This window comes from Octopus sinensis, linkage group LG17 (assembly GCF_006345805.1).
Source record: "Octopus sinensis linkage group LG17, ASM634580v1, whole genome shotgun sequence".
In the NCBI taxonomy this organism is placed as follows: domain Eukaryota; kingdom Metazoa; phylum Mollusca; class Cephalopoda; order Octopoda; family Octopodidae; genus Octopus; species Octopus sinensis.
In genome coordinates this window covers 26,925,162-26,942,292 of record NC_043013.1, presented here as the reverse complement: position 1 = coordinate 26,942,292, position 17,131 = coordinate 26,925,162, and positions in this window count along the sequence as shown.

The window sequence follows — 17,131 nt, the reverse complement described above, 5'->3', positions numbered from 1 at the left end:
GAAGACATACATAAACACAAGGGGACACACACACATGCTTCTACACAGGCTTCAACATAGTTTCTATCAAATTTACTCACAAAGCAGTGGTTGGCCCAGGGATTAGTAAAAGATACTTACTCAAGAGGCTGTACAGTGGGACTGAACCCAAAACTTTCTGGCTACAAAATGGGCCTCTGTATCACACTGCCAATTTTGTGTTAAATTTATGAGTATTATATTGAGACCTTAGCAATTAACATATAATTAATTCATGTTCTTGGTAATATTTCTCATCTAATTTTAGACTTTAATAGAAGAAGCTTGATTCTGTATAGAACTAAGTGACCGAATAATTCCAAAGAAATGCACCAAAGTACTTTTCAGAGGCAAAACATTTCGGTAGATGTAGATCTGACATTTATGCTAAAGTTTGGAGAAAGAAAATACCAAAAATTATTAACAGGTTTGCCTGGGGCTTGATTCCTAAGAACGAAAGTTTCGTATTATTTATCAATTTCAATCTCGGATTAGTGTTTATAAATGTATGACAGAAGCCTGTCCTTTATATCTATCAGTCTGTGTCTGTTTGTATTTATGCATGCATATATGTATGTGTGTGTGTATGTACATGTCTGTGTATGCATGTGTGCATGTATGTAAGTATGTATGTAAGCATGCATACATGAATGTATGTATGTGAGTGTATGGGTGTGTATGGGTGTATGTATGTATGTGTGTGTATGTATGCATGTATTATGTAGGTATGTATATGTGTATATGTATGTATGTGTGTATGTATGCATGTATATGTATGTATGTATGGGTGTGTATTTATGTATCTAGGTATGTATGTGTGTGTATGTATGCATGTATGTGTGTATATGTGCATGTATGTAGGTATGTGTATGTATGTATGAATGTATATGCATGTATGTATGTATGTATATATTTATGTATGTATCTATCTGCATGTGTCTTTGTTTGTGTGTATATCTGAGTGTGTGTGCATGTTTGTATTTAAAAATTGAACAGCGAAAGCGATTACACATGGTATAAAAGCATTATTCCAAAAGGTTCATGCCATTCTGCTTTTTTAAAAAACTTTTTATAAATAGTTAATATCTTTTTAAGAACATCTTTCTTCAAATATTATGACTGTATCAAGTTTTATTTGCAAAAAGTTTTAAATATGAATGTATATGTGTATATACATATGAGTGTATAAATATGGATGGATATGTGTGTGTGTGTGTGTGTATGTATGTATGTATGTATGTATGTATGTATATATATATATATTTAAAATAATAAGGGTGAAAAACTGAATATTAATTTGATTAATATTTTGTATATTTTCATTTGTCTTGCACGCTTACATTCTGGCATTTGCTAAATTTTCTTGAGAACAATCCTTTTCTAGTGGTAAGACCATAGGGGGGGGGGGGGTCTACTTCTAGCAAAATGGATGTGCACTTTGTGGTCATACCTCTTATATGTATGTATATACATACACACGAGCAAAAGCCCCCCCCCCCCCCCCCCCCACCGTCCAATAGACAGTACTGAGTTGTCAAACATTTAAACCAAATTTTCTCAAAACAACTTGTCCGACCGTCCCATAGACAGACAGAACGGATTTTATGTAATAGATATGCAAGCAATCTGATGGTTTGAAGGCTTGTACCACCAGAGAGCTAGTTGGCTCTGGCTGCTGAAACTGAAACTAACACGATGTTGTTGGAAGGTAGGCTCAGAAAGGGCGCAGGCCAAAACTATGTGTCCTGCCCCTGCATTGGTCAGTTGAAGTCTGGATAATGTTACATGGCAGTTAGCTGGTGCTGGCTGCTGGAGCCAACCGGTGAGTATTTAAAGGGAAATTTGGCAGGATGGACATTCATTGATGCTGCGATGAAGAAACCAAAGAACAAAAAGCCAAAGAAAAATGGAGAAAGAAAAAATGCACTCAACGACAGAGCTGAAGACATCTCCAAAAAGATGGTGGGGCCCTGTCATGTTGAAAATGGTAGAGGAGTAGGGGCCAAGACCGGATGTGGTTCCTCTTTTTGATGTCTTTAGCCACTGGATCCTATAAAGGAGCTGTTGAGGTAGAAAACCACGAAATGTGGTTGGAATTCCTCCTATATATACACACATACACATATATGTACATTCATACATATATATACATGTGTGTATGCGTGTTTTTTTGAATGTGTGTGTGTGTGTTTGTCTTCAGGTCATTTTACTTAGATCACCATTTGGACTTTGATAATATTGTTTATGCTGATACTGTTTATGTCCAGCAGCTTGGTTGTTTGGCACATGAAGAAATACATATATATATATATATATCTTGCTTGAAAGCAACAAAGGTTTAGAATAAGGAAGGGCATCTGGCCACAGAATACTGCCTCAAGATGTCTCAGCTGATCTAGGTCAGCCTGGAAAAAGCACAAGAAAACTAGTACTGGCTGACAGCGGAATATATCTGACAACAGGGGTAGACATTGAATATATGTTGTTGTTACATTTCAAGATGTTTGACATCATGGATAAGATTATGAAGAATCACAAAAAATGACAAGTGTTGCATGGCAGACTTCTTTTAAAATCATTCCAGTATAGAAGGGGTAAAAATGGTTGAAATGACGATGATTATTAGTGCTAATTAGTTCTAGGTCAGTCCATATGGAACAGACTCATGATCAAAGACTTTACAGTTGCGACCATTCTGTTTATTTTTAGCCAAAATGTATCTAATCGTACATTATCCAAGGTGTCTGTTCTTTTTCAAAGATAGTAGAGTGTGATTTTAGAGAGGTTTAGTTACTACATCATGTAGGTTGAACGACCATGTAGAGGTTATCTTGTTGGCTCATAAACAACGATAATGATGATATCTATTTAGATATTTTTATACTTTGGTGTCTGTAATTGATTATAAGCTCTTATTTCATTGTTTGTATTTTTTAATTGATAGTCTTTAAAAACAAAACAAATCAAAAAAAAAAAAAAAACCAACATGCCACCTACATTTGATTTTGTTTCAACATTATTTTGTTTTCTTTTCCTTTTATCAACATTGAAACACCCCGTCGTGCTGCACCCATGTATCAGCATCAACTTTACGAACTGGGTAGAATACCAAATCAGCTGTGAGATATAAACAAAGCTAAGTGGTCGATGGCTTTTGAAGCTAAAGTCAATTTTCCTTTAATATTAGGGCAAGTTTACTACTTTTTTTCAAATGATAATGATAAAAAAAAAATAATAACTGTGGAAAATATTGATTCCATTTAATTTTTTACCCCCCCCCCTCACTCCATCTTATTTGCATAATTGATCTTTGATAGGGGGGAAGGGGTGGAGTAAAGGGGTTGTGTTGTGAAATGTTATTAATATTTTATTTAGAGTAACATGTAGAAGAATATTTCTAAGTAAGTATGAATATTTTGATACCAATGGGTTAATAACCATTATTCATATTCTTTGAAGTAGTGCCATAACCAAAAACCTAAACAATGGTTTCTTATACTGGCACAATATCACAGATTTGAAGTTGAAGAATATAAACTGAACCATTCTTACGAGAAGACTTGTGCATTTTTTGCTGACTACTTTTAGAAGTGCAATTCTTTAATATGAAGAAAATTTGAGAATTCTTGATGAAAATTTGGAGATTCCAGGGGAAAATTTGTCAACACAAGGAGTAGTCCTTGTTGATGTGTGGTGATTTGTGTGCCTCGGTGACCCTGAGAGCTATACCAGTGAAGAGTAAGCTCCTGGTAGGGTCTCCCATGCTGGAGAGGTCAAAGGGTAGAGGCCAGACCAATATGGGCCACCTCTTTCAAAAAGAATGAGTTTTTGTAGAGCCAACACATCTACCTAGCAAAAAAGCAAAGTGACAGAAGCATTGATGACAATGCAAAACCAAAATGTGGGACAGGAAGCAGAAAAGACAACCCAGAATTGGCCTACGCTCAAGAAGAATGGAGAAAAGTTGTTGATGGCCTTCGTTCTACAGAGAATGAAGTAGGTAGGAAGAAAATTTGGGGATTCCAGTGAGGAAAATTTTTTGAATTGAAAAATGTTTTTTTTTTTGTGGTATGAATAATGGAATAGGAACAATGTACCTTCCAGGATTTAATAAAAGGTTTACTCTGAAATTCTAAGAACATTACCAAATGATACATGTGTAGATGGCCAGAAAGAACAATGGTCAAAATGTAAGTTTGGCAATCAACATAAGAACATGAGTCTGAATAGATTAGCATAAAATGTTCCTGATTTTGGCACAAGGCCAGTAATCTTGAGGGGAGGGGCTCTTGTCATTATCACGACCCCCAGTACATGACTGGTTCTTTACCTATTGACAAAAAATGAAAGGCAAAGTTGAATTCATCATCATCATCATTTAATGTCCATCTTCCTAGCTGGAATTGGTTGAGAAGTTTGACAGGAACTGGCAAGTCAGAGGATTGTACCAAATGCTACTGTCAGATTTGTCCTAGTTTTTTTTATGGTTGGATGACTTTCCTAACACCAACCACCTTATAGAGTAGAGTGGGAGATTTTCATGTGGCACCAGCACTAGTGAGATCTGCTTTGGCATGGTTTTAACAGCTGGATGCACTTTCTAATAACAACCATTTTACAGAATGGACTGGGTGCTTCTTACATAGTGCTAGCACCAGTGAAAGAGCTGGAACAAATACTGCAAGCCATTTTTGTCTGATGCTCTTATGATTTTGCCAGTTTGCTTTGTAGAATCTTCAACAGCTCCCAGGAAATTTTTAAGGGTTGATTCTTAGTTTTGATTTTATGGTGTAAAGCGGATGAGAGATAAATCTCCAACTGAATAAGATATTGATAAATCACAGATAATGGCTCCAGACAATCTACCTAGCACTTAATTCAGGAAGCTTATAGATTTGAACTTAAGACCTATGAGTTGGCAGACCAATGACATGTTTTCTTGGCAGTTTCTCTTTTTATACGAGAGGTGAAAGAAAAGCATGGATTAGTTCCAATCGGTGGAAGATATCAATTTTTGGTTTGAACTCGTGATTATTTCGACTATCTTTTATCTTTCATAGGCTTCATTCATTGGACTGCAGCCATGCTGGGGCATCACTTTGTAGGGTTTAGTTAAACAAATTGACCCCAGGACTTATTTTAAAGTCTGAAACTTATTCTATTGATTTCTTTTGCTGAACCATTAAGTAATAGGGACATGAACAAACCAACACCAGTTGTCAAGCAGTGAAGGAGACAAACACTAAATCATATACACACATACACAGCCTGGGACTATAGTAGAAGATACTTGCTCAAGATGCCACATGAATGGGACTGAACTCAAAACCACATGGTTGCAAAGTGGACATCTTAACCACACAGCCATGTCTTTAATCTAATATTTTTTTAAGGGCAGCTTCCAGGACCCTTAATTATTTTCAGAGTTTCTAAGATTGGTGGTGTGGAGGGAAGGAGTAATCCTTAACCCAGTGTCTTTGCTTGACCAAATGCTGCTGTTCTTAATCTGGATGATGGATTAACCAAAAACAACCAAAAACTTAGAAAGCACAATAGCAACAATTACTACAAGGTAACCAGTCCAATGCTCTAACAGTTCTACTATTCCATTGCCAAGGACTGGTACCTTATTTTATTAAACTATGGAATGATGAAAGACACAGATGACCTTGGTGAGATTTGAACTCAGAAAGTTGGAAGACATATTGGTTTTAAATTTAGACACAAGGTCAGCAATTTTGGGGTGGGTCTAAGTCGATTATATCAATCCCAGGGCTCAATGGGTACTCATTTTATCGACCCCGAAAGAATAAAAGGTTAAACTGACTTTGCCAGAATTGGAACTTAGAACATGAAGATGGATGAAATGGTGCTAAGTATTCTGCCCAGTGTGTGAATGATTCTGTCAGTTCACTGCCCGATTTTGAAAGACATACTGCAAGGCATTTTGTTATTCCATGCTCTAATGATCTTGCCAATTCACCATTTAAAAGATAATCATCATCATCGCTGCCACAACCACCACAACCACGACCACAATCATGACCACGACCACGACCACCACGACCACCACCACCACTATCATCATCATCATTTTTGTGCTCACTTTCCCATGCTTTCATGGGTTGACTGAAGTTTATTCAGTTTATTTATGAAGTTTATTTCTACAGCCAGATTTCCTTCCTGTTATCAACCCGTACCTGTTTCCAGACAAAGTAATATTTACCCATGACCAGACATGTTTTTTGCAGAATATTGGAGATGTATGACACTACTGACCTGACCTGACAGTAACCGGCATTTGCAACTCTCAGACTATGTCAATGCAAGGAAACACACACACACACACATTACATACATATAGGGTTATAATCCAAGCTGTATCCTCATAAAGCACATCTGCATAGACCAGAACTCCAAAATTGCATGTAAATTCTATATATTTGCATCCAAATGTAAATTTTGTATCACTGATTCCCTGTTTGATTAATTTCCACTAGGAAATACTCCACATGTTTATTCTACATGTACACCTTTGTAAGCCATAGTGAGAAATGAAACACATGTAATGATAAACAAATAATACCAAAATCTTTTCTCAATCTCCTCCTTATCATCATCATCATCATCATCATCATTTAACGTCCGCTTTCCATGCTAGCATGGGTTGGACGGTTCAACTGGGGTCTGGCAAGCCCGAAGGCTACACCAGGCCAGTCAGATCTGGCAGTGTTTCTACAGCTGGATGCCCTTCCTAACGCAAACCACTCCGAGAGTGTAGTGGGTGATTTTATGTGCCACCGACACAGGTGCCAGACGAGGCTGGCAGACGGCCACGCTCGGATGGTGTTTTTTATGTGCCACAAGCACACTCCAAGTTACAGAACAGTAGAGTATTTACTGAATGTTATTTATGTTCAGTTCATAGGATTACTCTAGGTTTTGCATCCATAAAGTGCTTGGCTTTATACACGTCTTGTCAGACCCTAATAGCCGGTGGCCAGTTTGATCTGATGAGACATGGACACAAAACCCTGGGTAACCCAATGAGTCAGCCATAACTAACATGCTCTAAATATACATAATACACATACACACATATATATATACATCTATATATCATCATTATCATTGTTTAACGTCCATCTTCCATGCTGGCATGGGTAGGCTGATTTGACAGGAGCTGACCAGGCAGAAGCCTGCACCAGACTTATGTGACTGTTTTGGCAGGATTTTTACAGCTGGATGCCCTTCCTAACACCAACCACCACATATATATATATATATATATATATATATATATATATATATATATATATATATATATATATATATGCTATGAGTTTCTGTCAGTTTCTGTCTATCAAATCCACTCACAAGAAGACTTTGGTTGGCTCAGGATATAACAGAAGACACTTGTCCAAGATACCATGATGTAGGACTGAACCCAGAACCATGTGGTCAGGGAGAAAATTTATTAACCACATAGCCACACCTAAAATATATATAACTAGCAGAAGTACCTGGCGTTGCTTGGGATTCAAATACTACAATGTTTTTGATACTTAGTAAATTTCCTGTCATAAATAGCATTAATGCCAAATTGTAACAAAATTGGTCACTTATTGTAACAAAATTATAACAAAATTGTCACAAATTGTAACAAAATTGGCTGGCGAGTACTGCTGAAGCCAAGTGGTAACACTTTGATACAAAGGCGATGAGCTGGCAGAGTCGTTAGCATGCCGGACGAAATGCGTAGCCATATTTCGTCTGCCGTTAGGTTCTCAGTTCAAATTCTGCTGAGGTCGACTTTGCCTTTCATCCTTTCGAGGTCGATAAATTAAGTGCCAGTTACGCACTGGGGTCGATGTAATCGACTTAATACCTATGTCTGTCCTTATTTGTCCCCTCTGTGTTTAGCCCCTTGTGGGTAATAAAGAAATAGGTAACACTTTGATACAAAGTCCTGAGAAGGGCTTTAATGCATTCTCAGATGGTCTAACAATCATGGGTGAAGTAGCCCTGAAAAGGGATTTTTTGTCGTTCTCACAGCGGTAACAATTTGATAAGAAGCCCTGAAAAGAGGTGTAATGCATTCTCAGGTGGTGTAACAATAGTATGTAAAGTGGTCCTGTAAAATGCCTTTCTCTCATTTAGACCGAAAGCAACGGAACTGTTGCTGTGAAATGTGAAACTGTGAAAACAGATGACAAATCAAGGATGGACAAAGGAAAAGAAACATTGTTGAGAAAAGTTAGTAATTTTGAAAGCATGACTACAGTAGCACACAGTTACCACATATCAGGTCTGCAAGGTTACACGGGTGTAGTGGAAGTACCGAGGTTCAGAAATTTGAAAACAGTTGGTACATGAAGTGCCTACAATACCTCTCTGTAGACCACATTTTTTTTGTTTTGCAATTAGGGGCAAGTACGAATAGATTTTGCTTTCTTCCAACTCTGGAGCATCTGATATATAACTAGCCATGAGAGAAACATGGCATGCCCTCCTGTAGGTGATAATGGGGGGGGGGTAAGTAAACACTAATATATACAGATCACAAAAGGGGAGTGCACATTAATAGTGTTCACAGCCACATGTCAAAAGTCATGCTTACAGTTCACCCCATGTTATCACACCATGAACAGAAGGTAATTAAAGAAAATTTGTGCTGAAGTGTGTGTGTGTGTGGGGGGGGGGATCATGACTGTAGGGATAATAAGGTTTTATTTTAAATAAACACTTATGTACACAGACCAAATCAGTGAGGTAAAACTACCCCACAATCCTTGGTGTGTAAGTAAGCGGCAGAAGTTTTAAGCAAAAAACTAAGTTTAATCTAGTAAATTGAAAACTTAATGCAAATAAACTTGACAAAACATTAGTTTAAACTAGCCAGTTTAACATATTCTTGCCAAATTTGGAGCGAATTGGTTGGAAATTGCAGAAGTTATTGGCAAAAAAACCCCCAATTTTTATGCAGTTATTTGTGGATTTTTCGCAATTAACACAGATGACCTTGACAAAAATTTTAAACAAAACAATTCTTGTGTCGTGTCAATTTTGGTGGAAATCATTCGAAAAATCAAGGGGGCATTGGCAAAAAACTGGTTTTCTGAATAGTTATTCATGGTTTTTGGTTTCCCACAGCATGGCACCTTGGGCAAGTGTCTTTTACTACAGCCTCGGGCCAACCAAAGCCTTGTGAGTGGATTTGGTAGACGGAAACTGAAAGAAGCCCATTGTATATATATATATATATATATATATATATATATATATATATATATATGTATGTGTGTGTAATGTTTGTGTGTCTGTGTTTGTCCCCCCAACATTGCTTGACAACCAATAGTGGTGTGTTTACGTCCCCGTAACTTAGCGGTTCAGCAAAAGAGACCGATAGAATAAGTACTAGGCTTCCAAAGAATAAGTCCTGGGGTCAGTTTGCTTGACTAAAGGCGGTGCTCAAATGACTAAAACAAGTAAAAGAGAAAAAAATATGCAGGGGTCTGGAAAATATAAAGTAGGTCATGACTTCCCTTGGAGCATAAGCTATCAGTGTGTCAAGTTTGAGTGAAACCGGTTGAAAAATGTGGAAATGCATAACGAGCATATACACACACAGACAGACACACAGATATCTTCTGTTTTATAGATATAGATATAGATAAATAAACAAAAGAAAAACAAAGGAAAAAGAACAAAAAAAACAGTTATGTCAGTTTAGGATATTCTGATAAAAAAAACAAAATATTATTAAAAATTGCTCACTTGATCCTTGCCTCTTATGTTGAATGCGTACACACAAATGTTTCCTGTTCCTGTGTGTCAAAATGCCTTAATAATATTTTCTGAAGAATTTCAGGAGAAGCTACTTTAACATATAACAAATATTAGCAGATGAGGTTCTTATCATGTGATATTTTCTCTCTGAAATTCTCAAAATATTATTGATTACTCAATTCTAAAAACCTTTAAAGTATTCCAATGATAATTTTACTTGCTTTAATATTATCATTATCATTATTATTATTATTATTATCATTATCGTCATTTTTAATATCATCATCATCATTATTATTACTATTATTATTCTTATTACTTGTATCTGCCTATTTGTTTTTGTATTTTCGGCATGTTATTCATCGAGTGAGTCATTTTAATATTCTAATTATATCTTCAATAGAGAGAAAAAACAAAAAGAAAATATATAGAAAAACAACAACCAAAAAACACAAAGTATTCGATTTACACACAGTTCAAATATAACTGGTTTAGTCTTTCTCTTCTTAAAACTGTAATAGCTAATGATTAATTAAAAATCTGTTCAGGATCAAATGTTCTTAATTAAGCAATTAAAAGACACGTACACAACTTTAAAACATGTATGTATGTATATATATATATATATATATATATATATATATATAATATATATATATTATATATATATGTATGTATGTATGTATGTATATGTATATATATATATATTATATATATATATATGTATGTATGTATGTATGTATGTATGTATGTATGTATGTATGTATATGTGTGTGAGTATGTACACATGTGTGTATATATATATATATATGTATGTATATCATAACTAAAACAGAAAAAAGAGCACCATGGAAGTCTATTTCCTATATTCCCTTGTAAAGCTCAACACTTATACAGATATATATTGAAACGTGTATTTATAACATACACACACACACTTGCAAACACTCATCTGCATGTGCACACTCAGACATACGTTTTTTATACATACATCTGTATCTGTGTATATATGCATACTAATATGTTTCTAAATATATCCTTACATCTATACATAAATACACACCTGTGCACACATATTTATACACACACACACACACAAATATATATACTTCTGAGTACCACGAATATATTTTACATGCATTGCAGGATATTCTCTTCATCATATATTGATTAGACATCTCAACAATCTTGACATCTTCTCATACCATCACTTCCTTAAACAGCTGTGGACAAGCATCAATACTCCCACGGAATGACTGGGTTTTGGAGGAACTACACTCATGTAGCACAATTTTCCCCCTTCTGTTCCATCCTTGCAGCTACTGCACCAATCCAGGAACAGCTGTAACCATTCCAGCCATGCAGCAATGATTTCATTTTACTTCTTGCTGATGACTTGTTTTTCTTTCTCTCAAATATCTCTCTTATATCCATGATAAAGCATTTTCTGATTCTCTCTCAACTTCATAACTCACCACTTTCATTCTTCTTCCTAAATTTAATGCCAGACTGGATGTTGTGGATCTAGTTACAAATCCATGACATCACACCTCTATAGGAAGCACTATACATTTGCCATTTCGTCCTCAAATCCTTTGTAATTTAGACCTGGTGTTTTTTTTCATATATGTCACTTCATATTTTAGTGAAACTAGATCATACCTTGCTTCCACATCTGAAATTTCTTCTCTAGTTCTATCACAGATTCCACAATCAAGCTCATTTGCAAATAGCAGTTACCAGGGACAACCAGTCTCAAATATCTCACTTACCTTCATTTTTATGCTCCAACATTGTCCTCTCTCACCCTCCTGGGGGAAAAAAATCTCAGTATTGATATTCATTCAGTACGGAATATGGATATTAAATCTCACCCATCTTTGAAATTCTGAAAAAGTTGTCCATCATAATTCTGTCTAAATATTCTACCAGAATGAGACAATTGGGCACAGATGTTTGGACGGTGGCAATTTCCACATCTGAAATTTCTTCTCCAGTTCTACCACAGATTCCACAAATAGCAGTTACCAGGGGCAACCAGTCTCAAATTCTTCAAATACAGTCTGGAGGATTAAGATGATTCTTGTTGTGGAAATTATGGTATTGCATTATGGCACTATCGCTTCGAAATACCAGAATTTCTTTCAAGTCTATTTACATCTTCCAGTTATAACAATTTAGAAGTCTGGGTCTTGTCTTACCTTCATTTTTATGCTCCTACATTATCCTTTCTCACCCTCCTGGGGGAAAAAAATCTCAGTATTGATTTTCATTCAGTATGGAATATGGAATCATGATGGTGACAATGCTGCATTACTGTTTTAGAGTGTCATTAGGTTAGGCTGCACTGACTTCTCAGCTTCACTGCATTAGTCACGCATGCGTGTTCTTCAGCACAGTGAACTTTTTTGGTCACAATATCTCACTCATATTTGAAATTTTAGAAAGGTTGTCCATTATAATCCTGTGTAAGTATTTTACCAGAATGAGATAACTGGGTGCAGCTGTTTGAACAGTGGTAATTTGGCTTGGCTGACTTGACATTCAATATATATATAAACACGACGGGCTTCTTTCAGTTTCCATCTACTAAATCCACTCACAAGGCTTTGGTCGACCCGAGGCTATAGTTGAAGACACTTGCCTAAGGTGCCATGCAGTGGGACTGAACCCGGAACCATGTGGTTGGTAAGCAAGCTACTTACCACACACAGCCACTCCTGCGCCTGCCTTATAATGTTTACAAAATTGGGCACAAGGCCAGCAATTTTAGGGGAGGGGAGTTAACTTGATTACATCGACCCCAGTGCTCAACTGGTATTTATTTTATCAACCCCAAAAGGATAAAACGAAAAGACAACTTCAGCAAGATTTGAACACAGGATGTTAAGCACTGGATGAAATGCTGCTGGGAATTTTGTCTGGCATGCTAACAATTCTGCCAGTTTGTCACATGCAGAGTGCTTACTGACTTACAGTGAAAAAGCCTGGACAGAATAAATTATAGTCTAATATGTATCCAAAATATGACAGCTGAGTTAATTAGTTATGAAAGTAAAGAAGTAGAAATGACAAAATAACAGGTGTTTGGTGATCAGATCTCAAAGCAACAATCAAATAGAGGAGATTCATAGGTAGGACATGGCATTATCTCAGGAGTGATGGGTGGTGTAAATGGAGGAATGTCTTTTATCATATCAGGTGGGGGAATATTTATCAACATAGTTGTGGGTTATGACGATGAGTGTTCCAGTTGATCCAATCAACCAAACAGTCAGATGATGAAATTAATGTGAAAGTGGTTGAGCACTCTACAGACATGTGTACCCTCAATGTAGTTCCCAGGGAGATTCAGTGTGACACAGAATGCCACAAGGCTGGCCCTTTGAAATATAGGTACTACTCATTTTTGCCAGCTGAGTGGACTGGAGTAATGTGAAATAAAGTGTCTTGTTCAAGGGTACAATGCACTGCCAGGAATTGAACTCAGGGCCTTACAACTGAGAGCTAAATACCCTTACCACTAAGCCATGCACCTTCACTGTGGCAATATGCTGTTACATCTACTTTTAAGCTATTGTTGTTGCTACTTAGCTCTTAATCATCTCTGATTGAGCAGACCCATGATCAGAAGTGATACAGGTGTGACCAATCATCATCATCATCCTCTTTCTCCTCCTCATCGTTTTAATATCCACTTTTCCATGAGCCAGATGGAATTAGTCGAGGCAGATTTTCTGTGACCTAATGCCTTTCTTGTCACCAACCCTCACTTGTTTTGAACCAAGATAGTATTTTCCCCATAAAAGGACATATTTCCATGGTAAATTGGAAATGAATGACACTGCTTATATGAGGATGATACTCGTTTACAACTATCATAGGATTTCTAGATAAGGAGGCACAGAGTCTTCAGTGAACTTCATAGTCTCATCACAACTAGAATGCAACTAGAAGTCAAATGCAACGAAGAAAGTCATAATTTTGCTGACAAATAATTATGTTGCGTGTATTTGCTGTTAATCGTTCTCTTCAATTGAGATTAGATATACACTTGGGTAATTAATAGTCATGCTTTGCTCACGTTAGTTAGGATGCAATCAAAAATATTTGCTGGATCCAATTTCAATAATTACATCGTTACACTGGATGCTGCCTGTATAAGATCTAGTCAACACTCTACAGCACAATATTTATATTTTGAAGGAAAACATTTTGTTCAAGATAAATACTTATACTTTCGTTGAGCTCTAGGAACGAAGAATCGCTAAAGTTAATCTTGGTGAGATTCGAACACAAAATCTTCCTAAAATAATCTCTTTCGCGGGTGTATTTGCCAGGTAAGTAATTGATCTGAGACAGTACGTTGTAACTAAAACGACTGCAGCGCGGAAGACAATATTAGCCACTCAAAAACACACGGAAGACTGTTAATTCCACTTAAAAATTTATTATTTGGTGTCAAAACTTTTGTCGCACCAGTTTTGACCTGGTCTTTGTGTGTTTTGGATGGCTATGTATTTTCCACGCCGCAATTATTTCTTTATTGGTCACAAAGCAAATTACGAAAGACAAAACCCCAAAGGGGTGCATGTAGAAACAATTATTGAAACAAAACGGGGATGGCCAAAATAACAGTATAAATAATGATTTCCAACAGAGGAGAAGAAATAATCAATTAGATTGTTTCTAATACCTGACTGCACTGTTCTCTCGAAACCATTATGTTTCCAACATCCACCGTCAGTTTTTATGAATACAATTTAAGGCTTTAGAAAATCCTCATTTATGTCCAAGAATCTTGAAATTATGTATTATTATTCATAATTTCGTTATACACAAGTGCCGGGTTTAGATGAAAAGTGGCTCTAGGCTAGCAACCTCTTTTTGTAACCAAGGTGCAACCTTTATGCACGGCGAGCCAGTTTCATGCAAGACAATTTTCCCACTGACGAGGTAATCATGCGCAGAGCAAAGCAATGCACCTGAGTGTATACAATAAGTTCATTATCATTTATTAATAAAGTGCATAGTATATATAATCTAATTATTACATATAAATGCGAAAACACTCTGCAGATTGTAATGATCAATAAAGAAATTAAATTTTAAGTTTTATTCTTTCTGTGTGACCCGGTGGTGGGGGACCCTTATCCTAGATTATTCCATTTACTGAGACCTTTTTCAATCCTCCGCCCTCACAACTAGAACCACATTTACATCTTGGCCGGTGGTTTCCTAGATTTTGAGATCCTAGATCTTAGCCCGCCAAAACTATAAAGCATAAGTTTCAGTTAAAAAAAAAATTCTCATGTCAAGTACACAAGTATTATTTAACTCTCCATATGAAGTGAGCCAGTAATATTTTTTATTTAATCTCCAGTAAATGAAGAAGAGCATCAAAGCTGTGCAACCATCACGTTTTGTAACTAACGTTCAACTGAAAATGCGAGCATAAATTAAAGTGTTCACACACACACGTTAGACGACTGAAACAATATAGAAATTAATGATTATACATTCAATGTGTATATATCTTTGTAAGACGGGGAAATTACACAACATAAGATTTTTGCACACACTGCTTAAAACCTTGAAGGAATATCGTTTAACGGGTATTTACTTTACTCGAAATTTGGAAGATTTCGACTCAGAATGTCACGAAATGAAACTAAAATACAACGAATTAAGGGCTAGATGTCAACTTTGCCTTCCATCTTTTGTGGGTCAATAAATTAGGTACCAGTCATGCCATGTATTTTTTTCCGATTCAAGTCACGATGAGTCTCATTAATATTTTGAGGACTTGTGCCATTTTAAGAAATAATAGTTTCTAACACTGGCACAAGGCCAGACTTTGGGGGAAAGGGGTTATTCAATTTAACAGACTCCAGTATTTGACAATAAATACTTTATTTAATCAATTCCAGAGAGAGACGAAAGGTGAAGCTGATCTCGGCGTGATTTCAAACTAGAATGTAAAGCGTGGAATCAAATACCGCAACACGTTTTCCAAACGGTTTTAATGACTCTGCTAGCTGACCACATTAAAGCAAGAAATAATAAGTGCTTCAAATTTTGGTACAAGAACCAGCAAGTGAGGTTGCGGTTACCCGATTACATCAATCTCCAGTACTTGAATGATACTTTATTTTATCTAACCCGTAAGGATAAAATGTGGTATTTGAACTCTGAACGCAGAGTCGGAAGAAATATCGCAAAAGACTTATTCCAACGCTCTAACAATTCTGTTTTCGCTATTCCATAACAATGAATCCAAGTTTTGGCACAAGGCCAGCAATTTTAGTGAGAGGAGAAATAGTCGGTAAAATTACAGATTAACACCCGCACGATTTTCACTAAGAAAAAAAACTCGGATTTTTTGCGTGGAATCAAGTACCCTGACCTCCTAATATGCTGGGAATCCCATATTTTGGTTCGGAATTGGGATTTCCAGCATATTAGGAGGTCAGGGTACTTGATTCCACGCAAAAAATCCGAGTTTTTTTTTTTCTTAGTGCATCGCCTTGAACGGTTTTAAGTCAAACGAATCGACTCTAGGACTTTTTTTTTTAAAGCTTGTTACTTATTCAATCGGTCCTATTAGTTAAACCGCTACGTTATGAGGCGTAAACAAACCAGCACTAGTTGTCAAGCAATAGTGGATGACAAACACATACATACACACATATAAATATATACATATGATAGGCTTCTTTCAGTTTCCGTCTAGCAAATCCACTCATTGGTAGAAGACACCTGCCCAAGGTACCGAGCAATGGGACTGAACCCGGAGCCATGTGATTTCAGAAACAAACTGCTTAACACACAGCCGCACCTGGAATCTTAGTTCTTGACAAGTATTTCATCGATATCGAACAGTAATGTATTTCTTTACTGCCCACAAGGGGCTAAACATAGAGGGGACAAACAAGAACAAAGGGATTAAGTCGATTACATCGACCCCAGTGGGAAACTGGTACTTTATCGACCCCGAAAGGATGAAAGGCAAAGTCGACCTCGGCGGAATTTGAACTCAGAACGTAACGACAGACGAAACGTGAAACACAAAGACCTCGACGGAGTGCTGCGACCAAGTTCAACCTTTCACTTCTTCTGACAACAAAATACCAGTAATATACGGCGTTACATTCAGTGGTACATTCAATGAATCACATACAAAAGAAAAAAAAAACAAAAGAAAAAGAAAATAAAACAAAACGCAAAAACCGTAAACTTTTCGTGTCGAATCAATAAAAAGATAAAAAAAATACAAGTGCAAATGTTAAAAAACAGATCTTCCGAATTCAACACCCTCGCCCTT